Source organism: Silurus aristotelis, assembly GCF_946808225.1.
Source record: "Silurus aristotelis genome assembly, chromosome: 2".
In the NCBI taxonomy this organism is placed as follows: Eukaryota; Metazoa; Chordata; class Actinopteri; order Siluriformes; family Siluridae; genus Silurus; species Silurus aristotelis.
Genome location: NC_139575.1, coordinates 13216534 through 13227832, shown reverse-complemented (window position 1 = coordinate 13227832; position 11299 = coordinate 13216534).

Genomic DNA, 11299 nt, shown 5'->3' with positions numbered 1-11299 from the left:
GCATCTCAGCATCTTTTAGAAATGAGACAAGGCATGCATCAGCAATTTGCAGTATGTGGTATGGATATAGCTGTAGACTATAAGTACGTCAGTAGAATGTCCCAAGTTTGCTGTTTACACATACATTAACGGTACAAACTCATGCTGCCAAGTCTTATCTGTGAAATATCTCTCTCTCTCTCTCTCTCTCTCTCTCTCTCTCTCTCTCTCTCACACGCACACACACATACACATACACACACACACACACACACACACACACACACACACACACACACACACACACACACACACACACACAAAAAAAAATTCAAAAACACACAGAGCCAGAGCAGAGACATATGAGACTGGTTTCTGCTCGTCCTTTGCTCAACAAAGTGCGAAAAGAATGTGGAAATTCAGGTTTATTGTTGAGAAAACATACCCTCGAAAAAGGTTTCATATAAGCATCATGCTGACGGGAACACTGATAAAAACCTTTTGAAAGGCAGTTTTTTATGGTATGAGAGGAATGATGAGTTATTTCAGATAAAATTTTACATTATGATTCTTCACCCTATAACATTAAATGTTGCCATGCTTGGCTGTGCAATTTGTATGCATTACTGGTCAAATCCCCTAGCACTGTGTCTAGATTCAAGGAAATAAGTTGAAAATTGTGTTTTTTTCACATTATAGTAATAGTGCCTTAACACAGATGCATTCTTTTCTCTTTCTTAGAATAGCTTTTCCTAGAGCATGCAATTCGTGGTACTGACATTCACAAAGCGGGACATTGTTAACGGAACAGCTCGGGAAAATATGAAAATGTGCGGAAAATGATCCCTTATCCCAGATGTAGACCATTAGTGAAGAAGTTTTAATGTACAAGTTTATTTTTCTAGCCAGGCTAAAAGAAACTAACAAGACACTGTAAACTTTTTTTATCTATCTATCTATCTATCTATCTATCTATCTATCTATCTATCTATCTATCTATCTATCTATCTATCTATCTATCTATCTATCTATCTATCTATCTATCTATCTATCTATTTATTTATTTATTTATCTTTCTGTCTGTCTGTCTGTCTGTCTGTCTGTCTGTCTGTTTGTTTATCTAGCCAACCCATTAGATAGATAGATTGGCATTTGCATAGATTTTAATTTTTTGCGCACAACATTCTAAGTGTTAAAAATAAATCTAGAAATTAAACTGGAATTAGTATGGAATTGCTTGATTCCTAAACAAATCCATCTTTAAATAATGGACAACACCTCGTCCCAAGAGTTGTGCTGATAAACACCATAACTGATAGTGCCCATACTGTAAATGGAACTCATGGATTTGCGTTTCTCATGTAAGGTGGTGACCGTTTGTTACTCCTGTCACGTGCTTCTATGAGCACTGTTGCTAAAACAACTTGAAAATATAGATTCCAGCCTGATCAAGACTATTATTTTAGATAGCTAGAAACATTGTCCATAATTTTTTTTTTAGCTCTACAGTCAAAAAAAGAAACAAAACCGACAAAAATATATAAATTAATATACAGTGCAACCTCTATACTCACGAAATTGACACTCGCAACCTCAATAGTTTGACTTGAATAGAAACTTGCAAAAAATCTGATAGTTCGCGTGAAAGTTCGGAGTAACATTTCAAAACAGAGTTTGTAGTAATAAATTACTTGTTTTTAATATTGTATTATTCATCTAAAGTCGTAAATAAAACATTTATGACAAGTAATTCACAATTTTTGTTGAGTTTACAGTACATGTACAATTCCTCTTGAAAAAGGAACCATCAAAAGTAATTATGCCAGACAACTTCATAAATCTCTATTCAGCTAAAACAACACTGTTATTACACACAGCATTTACTGCACAATATTGTGAAATATAGCTAAAATGAGTGGGTTTTAGACCCAAAAGTGGTCTAATTATATAAAATCACTTCTTAAAAAATTATCCATACAATCCCACAAACACAGAACATGCTAAGGAACAAATATATTCTGGCGTCTAAAATGGCTGCTCTTACCATTTCTGTCTTATGTGTCAGGATTTTTTCCCACATGGAACATTTAGGGTCAAATAGTGTCAAATAATTAAATAAGCAAGTAAATGTGAGGTCAGTTAAGACCAGACAGTCTAGTTTGCTCAGCGCTAATCTATAGAGACCAAGCTTCCCTTAGTTGTTAGCAGCCATTTACCTTGTAAACCTAGTGTGTAAAAGCTACTTTGCAAGTGTAACTTATCAAACTACTCAGTTTTTTTGTAGCTACTTATATTTAATAGTAGCTAAGCTACAATAAACTACATATTTGATGACCTATGTAATCTTACTGAGGTATGCTGCTAAAAGAAAAATTAGTTGAATTACAATAGAAGAATAGAACAAACAATAGAACAGACAAAAGTACATTGTCAAACTGAGGAAAATCAACTGTAATTTCTTTGGTTTACTTCACCTATTGTACATGCTTTGGTCTTGGGTATACTACAAAAGAATGTCTTTGCCTTTTTAATAATAAATTACTTTTTAAATTAATAACCTAACTGTAAAACAACAATTATGAGAAAAAAAAGGGAACAGGGATAGGAAGTACTCTTAGTTTACTTTGCTATTTGAAGTATCTAGCTTTCTAATCATTATAAACAAACCCATATTCATGTATATAACACAAAGGAATAAATATATTATTTCTCACAAACCAAGCCTGCTTGTTTTTACATAATTTCTAATGCTAGCTATTAGTTAGCCCTATTGGGAATTTACTTTACTATCACATTCATTGAACAACAAATACTCAACAACTAATGCTATTACTTCTGATCATCCTCTTATACTAGGTAATCAACCACTACAAGAACAACAGCAACATCAACAAAAGACATCAACCCATGTGTGTGTTCTTAAATTGGTGTGTAAACATTTACATCACGAATGTTTTTTTTTTGCTTAGCATAGATTCCAATCTAACATGTTGCATGTGAATCTTTCATACATTTATAAGCAGGGGTAAATATGGACATACACGTTTGATCTTTTTGAACTTCTTGTTGTATATACCAGATAATATTTAATGATTAAAAATATCATGCTGGTTATGTGAAAACAGCTCATATACTGTATTTTCGTCAGTAATTTTGAAAATGCTGCTAGTAGTAGAGTTAGCGGCATTCTTACTTGTAGCTAGTTACTGCCCAAAACTGCATAACAGGAAAACAGTCAAGATTTTATTTTCGGATTGTTTTGAGCAAAACTGTTCTGTTTATACAATCCTAGTATATCCTAGTACAGGTGAAATTCTACTCTGCCACCTCAGCATTTTTACCATGCAAACAGACCACAACCAACTGTCACTTCACTAAAGAACATTCCCTATATCTGTGTTTTACCCTAAACACACAAACTAGAGGTACCAGTATTTCTCAGCCAGTGGAACATCTTATTAGGTGAACATTTGACCCTTTCATACTGTTGCACATGCATTCCAAGACTTAATGGACACTTCATAACACTTTGATTATTCATACACTTTACTGGCAATCTAAGGACAGTGCTGCATTGCATGATGGCTTAATGCGAATCATCTGAATGTGTGTAATTCTAAAAATGCAATACAGGGGAATGCCATTAAAACAACAGACTTGAGTTCTCAAGAAAGTACATTCCTAGTGTACTGCTGCATATTTCACAGATAGAGGATGCCTATAAAACCAGATCAGAAAAGAAGCCACAAAAGAAGAGAGAGAGTAGTTGTGAGAATAGTCATGTTCTCTGGTATATTTTATCCCTGAGAAGCTGTGTTTTTTTCTTCCTATGCTACTATTATTATTAAGTATTATCATTAACCTCATGCTCATTTGCTAGATTAAATGTTTCTGAATTGTTTTCTATAAATTTGCCAGTTGAGACTAAACTCCACAGAACACACAGTAATTCAGGTGGATCGTGTACATAAAATTTTAGTGCCACTTTAAATTTCAGTGAACGTCTCTTTTCCTCTCCCTGTCTATCTTAGTCTAACTTTAGTAGCTTATCTTACATTTTAAATGGAAAGTAAAATTTAAAGTATAAAAAACAGAAATGCCCATTTTCTGATTTTAATGACACAACGCTAGAAATGCATTTTATTGATTTTTTTTTTTATCTAAAAATATTTTTCATTAGGATTAATGTTCAGAACATTCCAAAAGGATTTAAAGTGAATAAAATAATTTACTGGATGTTTAAATAGTCGTTTTATCTCAAATATTCTTTTTTATCTGGTTCCCTGTCTCTTTTGTCGCTTGCCTGGGGGTTGGGACGGGTTTCAGGGGTGAGAATATTTAGGTCTCAGGTAACTTCAGTAAGAAAGAAAGTCTGCTTGAGACACTGACACCACGGTTGGTGAGACAGTTGGTGTCAAAAGCATTGTACTGTCCCTGAGATTTCTTTGTGCTCGCACGGCCTGCGGCTCTGCAGCCCCATTTCCTCTTGCCCACTAAAATGCTAATCATCTTAATGTTAAAAGGTGAGTTGACTTTTAATGGGAAAACCAACACCACGAGAATATTTATAGGAAAAAAGGTGAGTTTCATGGGGTCTAGATGTCTACAATGGGGCTGGTCAGTCTAGACTGTCTGACAGCCCACAGTTGAATTTCAGCGACAGTAAAGCTTGCAAAAAACCCGAGTTTTTCTACTGAAAAAAATTCTCCCAGTGAAATTCCATGAGATTTGTTCGTGAGACAGTTATGCAAAATATTTCACAGGGCGTTATTCATTAATGAACTTCTGTTACTTACAAAAGCCTTTTTACACTCATCCACTTTCTCTCTTTGTCCTTGGGTTGCATATTTGTCTCACGTGCTGTGTGTGGGACACTATCACAAGCACAAGATTCTAGGTGTGTGTGTGCGCAGTGGTTTGCAGTAAACGTGTGTATGTATAACCGGAAGTGCTTGCTCCAGACAGAGAGCTAGAAAACGACAGGAATTGTGCTCTGAAAACTCAGGAAATGTGCGTAATTTTTGTCCACATTCCTTTGCAGTTGAGTGAGCCTCCCAACCCGAGTGCCTCCTATCAGGAAGTGGGGAACAATGGGAGCAGAGTGGCAGAAACACGTAGGCAGACAGACGGCTCGAGGTGGAGGGGGCTGTAGAGTCAAAGCTATTAGTCCACCCCTCAATCCTCATCTAGCAGTCTACTCAGAGCAGCAGTCAGGCTGGACCACTCACAATGGACAACAATGGCTAGATGCTAGTTTACCTTCACAATTCATTGTTTATTCCACGGATACAAAAAAAAGAATTAGTTGTGCTGGAGGAAAGAGACAACTTTCTAAACAAGAAACAACTATCTAAACAGTCACTAAGTGGGTAGTTATGGCTGATTCCACAATTGTTACAATTCATAACTTGCATCTAGGAAATCAAGGATTTAACTGTTTATAACGCACCTCATGCAACAGGATTCTCTTTAAAAGAATTGCTACATGCCTTCAAATGAGTAACACGGTCGAGTCAAATACACAAAAATTGGTTTAACTAGCATCCAGGTTAATAGCATGAGAACATCAAGAACATTCTACTGATTTTTTTTAAATGAAATATACAGTGGGTACGGAAAGTATTCAGACCCCCTTAAATTTTTCACTCTTTTTTATTTTGCAGCCATTTGCTAAAATCATTTAAGTTCATTTATTTTCCTCATTAATGTACACATAGCACCCTATATTGACAGAAAAACACAGAATTGTTGACACTGTTGCAGATTTATTAAAAAAGAAAAACTAAAATATCACATGGTCCTAAGTATTCAGACCCTTTGCTTAGTATTTAGTAGAAGCCCCCTTTTGATCTAATACAGCCAGGAGTCTTTTTGGGAAAGATGCAACAAGTCTTTCACACCTGGATTTGGGGATCCTCTGCCATTCCTCCTTGCAGGTCCTCTCCAGTTCTGTCAGGTTGGACGGTAAACGTTGGTGGACAGCTATTTTTAGGTCTCTCCAGAGATGCTCAATTGGGTTTAAGTCAGGGCTCTGGCTGGGCCATTCAAGAACAGTCACAGAGTTGTTGTGAAGCCACTCCATCGTTATTTTAGCTGTGTGCTTAGGGTCATTGTCTTGTTGGAAGGTAAACCTTCAGCCCAGTCTGAGGTCCAAAGCATTCTGGAGAAGGTTTTCGTCCAGGATATCCCTGTGCTTGGCCGCATTCATCTTTCCCTTGATTGCAACCAGTCGTCCTGTCCCTGCAGCTGAAAAACACCCCTACAGCATGATGCTGCCACCACCATGCTTCATTGTTGAGACTGTACTGGACAGGTGATGAGAAGTGCCTGGTTTTCTCCACACATACCGCTTAGAATTAAGGCCAAAAAGTTCTATCTTGGTCTCATCAGACCAGAGAATCTTATTTCTCACCATCTTGGAGAACTCCATGCGGGCTTTCATGTGTCTTACACTGAGGAGAGGCTTCCGTCGGGCCACTCTGCTATAAAGCCCCACTGGTGAAGGGCTGCAGTGATGGTTGACTTTCTACAACTTTCTCCCATCTCCCGACTGCATCTCTGGAGCTCAGCCACAGTGATCTTTGGGTTCTTCTTTACCTCTCTCACCAAGGCTCTTCTCCCCCGATAGCTCAGTTTGGCCGGTCGGCCAGCTCTAGGAATGGTTCTGGTCGTCCCAAACGTCTTCCATTTGAGGATTATGGAGGCCACTGTGCTCTTAGGAACCTTAAGTGCAGCAAAATTTTTTTTGGAACCTTGGCCAGATCTGTGCCTTGCCACAATTCTGTCTCTGAGCTCTTCAGGCAGTTCCTTTGACCTTAATGATTTTCATTTGCTCTGACATGCATTGTGATCTGTAAGGTCTTATATAAACAGGTGTGTGGCTCTCCTAATCAAGTCCAATCAGTATAATCAAAAATTTCTGGACTCAAATGAAGGTGTAGAACCATCTCAAGGATGATCAGAAGAAATGGAGAGCACCTGAGTTAAATATATGAGTGTCACAGCAAAGGGTCTGAATACTTAGGACCATGTGATATTTCAGTTTTTCTTTTTTAATAAATCTGCAAAAAGGTCAACAATTCTGTGTTTTTCTGTCAGTATGGGGTGCTATGTGTACATTCATGAGGAAAATAAATGAACTTAAATGATTTTAGCAAATGGCTGCAATATAACAAAAAGTGAAAAATTTAAGGGGGTCTGAATACTTTCCATACCCACTGTATATATTTTTTCAAATATTCCAACAGTGTTGTTCTTTCAAAGTGGCCTCATCAGGCAACAAAAAATATTAATGAGAAGATTTCTTTCTCCTGGTCTTCTTCATGAAATTTGGATGTTGCAACTTCCTGTTGAATGTGTAACTTGTGGATAATTCCAGATGTCACAAGGGTAAATGTGCACTAAAATGTCATTTTTTTAAGGCCTATAATGATTTACTCATGGAAAAGGAGATTTCATCAAGCATGAACTGTTGAATGGATTCACATTTACATTTAACAATGCAAAAATAATATGATTTTTGAAATGTTTTAATGCATAAATTTTTGGGGTAAATTGTAGTTACAATGGGCTGGAACGAGAAAAAATGTAGGCCAGTTTGAAGTTGAACTGTGAACAATTTGAAGCAAATTTAATGTACGATTAAAATCTTTTGTACTTTTCCTTTCTATACATAAATATAGTAATTGCTGTAATTACTTGTCGAAGTAAATTGGAGTCTTATTATTTTTAATGTCAGATTAAGTGAATTTTGCTTTAAACTTGTGGGTCTTAAATGTTGACTTTAAATATTAAAAAGCTTTTAAGCATGTACACCAAGGTTGGTCATTGAAGATAGTCTGGTAGATTGCCTGCAGACAAATTTTTTCCCCATTTATTCAGGAACATACAGTACAGACCAAAGGTTTGGACACACCTTCTCATTCAAAGAGTTTTCTTTATTTTCATGACTATGAAAATTGTAGAGTCACACTGAAGGCATCAAGGGCTATTTGACCAAGAAGGAGAGTGATGGGGTGCTGCGCCAGATGACCTGGCCTCCACAGTCACCGGACCTGAACCCAATCGAGATGGTTTAGGGGTGAGCTGGACCGCGGAGTGAAGGCAAAAGGGCCAACAAGTGCCAAGAATCTCTGGGAACTCCTTCAAGACTGTTGGAAGACCATTTCAGGTGACTATCTCTTGAATTTTTGATGCCTTCAGTGTGAATCTACAATTTTCATAGTCTTTTCATAGTCATCTTTGAATGAGAAGGTGTGTCCAAACTTTTGGTCTGTACTGTGTGTGTGGGGATATGTTTAATTAATTCATGAACTATTTGGCAAAAACAAAATACATTAAAGTATAACTTTTGCAGTTAAATGTGCTTGCTCTGAATGATGAAATGGACAACTTTGAAATAGTTAATAATTGTTTCCCAACATGCCTTTGATGTATTACATTTGGTTTTAATAAACAGAAGCATTTCATTTACTATAATCTGAATTATAGTATTTGAAGGAAATGTTTATTTCAGCATCACACAGTTATGTCAATTATGTCTTACACAGAATGCAGCAGATCATTGACCATCTAGGCTTTAGCAAGAACGAAGATTTTGACACCCAAAAGTTCTATATAAAAATATCTATATAAATAATATACCTTGTTGTAAGCTTGTACATATGAGGTCTATGTTAAGAATTTCACACAGTAACTCAAATTATACTGTTCCTACTGCCTCCACTTTCATTCTTTTTCTTTCTAAACTTTTTTCTCTGTTATTTTTCTGGATTTTCCAAAATGTAAATATAGTTTTTAGTTTTTATTATTATTTAAAGCTGAACAATATCATAGTGCTACAGAGAAGCCCAGTGAAAGCTATATTCTTTAACAGTGCTATATCCACATCAGCTAAAACAGCTGCTCACCTTTTACTCATTATTGAACCACTGACCATCAAAGCACATACTAGACTTGATGATACATTTCTTATAATTCAATTTACTAATTATCCAGAGGGAGACAGATTTATATCAGCTAATATGTATATGTCCCTTGTATGATGCATATGCTCTAGATGCCAGGTGCTGTAAGCATTTTGTACAATACAAAGAGATTACATTTAGCAGCTGGGTGCTGTGACACAACGCCCATCCCCACCACCTGGCGTGTGTGTGTGTGTGTGTGTGTGTGTGTGTGTGTGTGTGTGTGTGTGTGTGTGTGTGTGTGTGTGTGTGTGTGTGTGTGTGTGTGTGTGTGTGTGTGTGTGTGTGTGTATTCTGTCACCAGGCTACTGGCTTAAAAGCATCCATCTCATTTCAAACGTAGATGAGTTGCCTGAGGCTCGCTAGACCGTATGGCCTTGGGAGACAACTTTATCTGCCCTGGAAGTGATCGCTTAGCGGACCATCTGCTCTTAGATGGATCTGCAGAGAGATGAAAGCTGATCTCCTCTATTATCGATCTTCTCTTGAAGACAAAGCTCGGTGTAATAGCTTAAAAGACAGGTTTACAGTCATTTCCGCTCACGCTATATGATCGTGTTACTGCAGGGTAAGAACAGAAAGTGTTTTTATGGACAGAACATGGTTTTATTCAGTGAACAGTCATTTGAAGTTCTAGCATTCTCATTTTCCTTCTTGGGTTTTCTTTCTTTTATTTTTCTTCTATCCATTCACTTTTCTTTCACTCTTTCTATCTGGATTTCTGTTTCTTTTTTCATTGATTTATTTTCTTTGTTTCTTTTTTCATTGATTTATTATCTTTCTTTCTTTCTTTCTTTCTTTCTTTCTTTCTTTCTTTCTTTCTTTCTTTCTTTCTTATAAAAGAAGAATTTCTGAACGTCTTTCTGGTTTATTTTTCTGGATTTCCAAAAATTCACAAATAGTTACTATTTAAAAATAGTAAATAGTTAGTTTTCACTGAATAACTAAAGATCCATAACATCCAAAAGGTTCAGTCTGATACGGAAACGCTATTGTATAGGCTTCAACATACAAACTTCCTCTAGAGAGAGAACAAGAGAACAATAAACTTCACATGTGAATAATGAAATCAGCAGTAGACACGTGATAAATCTAATGTTGTTTTTTTTTGTTTTTTTTTACATCATACATTTTTTTTTTACTTGTGATTTTATGTTCACATGATTTACCTCACAAAATTTTTCCACATGGCTTAATTTTTAATTGTGATTTTCTCATGTTGTTTTATTCCTTATTATTTACATATCACACGTTTAGTCCCCTGGTGGTCTAGTGGTTAAGATGCAGCGCTATGTATGTATTTACATATCAGACGTTTAGTTGAATTTAACAATGCAATTTTAAGGCGTAACATAGTGATTAACTTTCAAGTGTTATTTACATACTGCATGTGCAACCAATGTTCAAAACCGTGCAGGGGCTCTATACACACACAACTGAACATTGTGTAGATAGCACAAGAATGTAATACAAGCATAGCAAAACTGTTTTTACATAATATTAGGTGTGGCACAGTAAATACACACATTGTACAGAGTACATACCTACTACAAAAAAGGGTAGGTGTGTCAATAGGATGAGTGAGAGCAAAATGACCACACATTTTGATTGCAAGCCAACACTATATTTTGCCATATATTGATATACTTATGGAATAACATATTATGTAGATAGATAGATAGATAGATAGATAGATAGATAGATAGATAGATAGATAGATAGATAGATAGATAGATAGATAGATAGATAGATAGATAGATAGATAGATAGATAGATAGATAGATAGATAGATAGATAGATAAAAATAATTGACTAGCTATAAATAAAAATAAAAAAATCTATTAAGAAGATGAGGGAGTTTATCTTTATACAAACAGATAAAACATATGCAAAAAAATAAATATGCAATCTCTGTACACAGTGCCCTTGGATGTTCTTCTATATATGAAATTATAATTGAGGATTTACATTAGTAGTCACCTAAATAAATGACACCTAAATGCCACACTATTCCAAAGATGCCTGGTTGAATAAAGTGCATTTCCATATAGACTGCCTCCATCACAACAGCTCCTTATACTGTGAGACAGAGCAGAGAAGCTGCCAAGCGCGCCAGACCACGCTGATCTCCCACCTGCCTCTGCTCTAATAGGCGCGAGGAATGTGGAGCGAAAGTGAGAGAATACCTCTCATTGATAAAGCTGCTCAGAGGAGGACAGGTGCTGTGGCCACGGCTTTGTTCGGGTCCTAGCTGGGGGCGGTGGGGGATGAGAACTATTGGTAAACACATTGAAGTTAAGTTGAGTTGAGTTTAAAGCAGCAATAAGTCAGCCAAGAGAGATTGGGGATCCGAT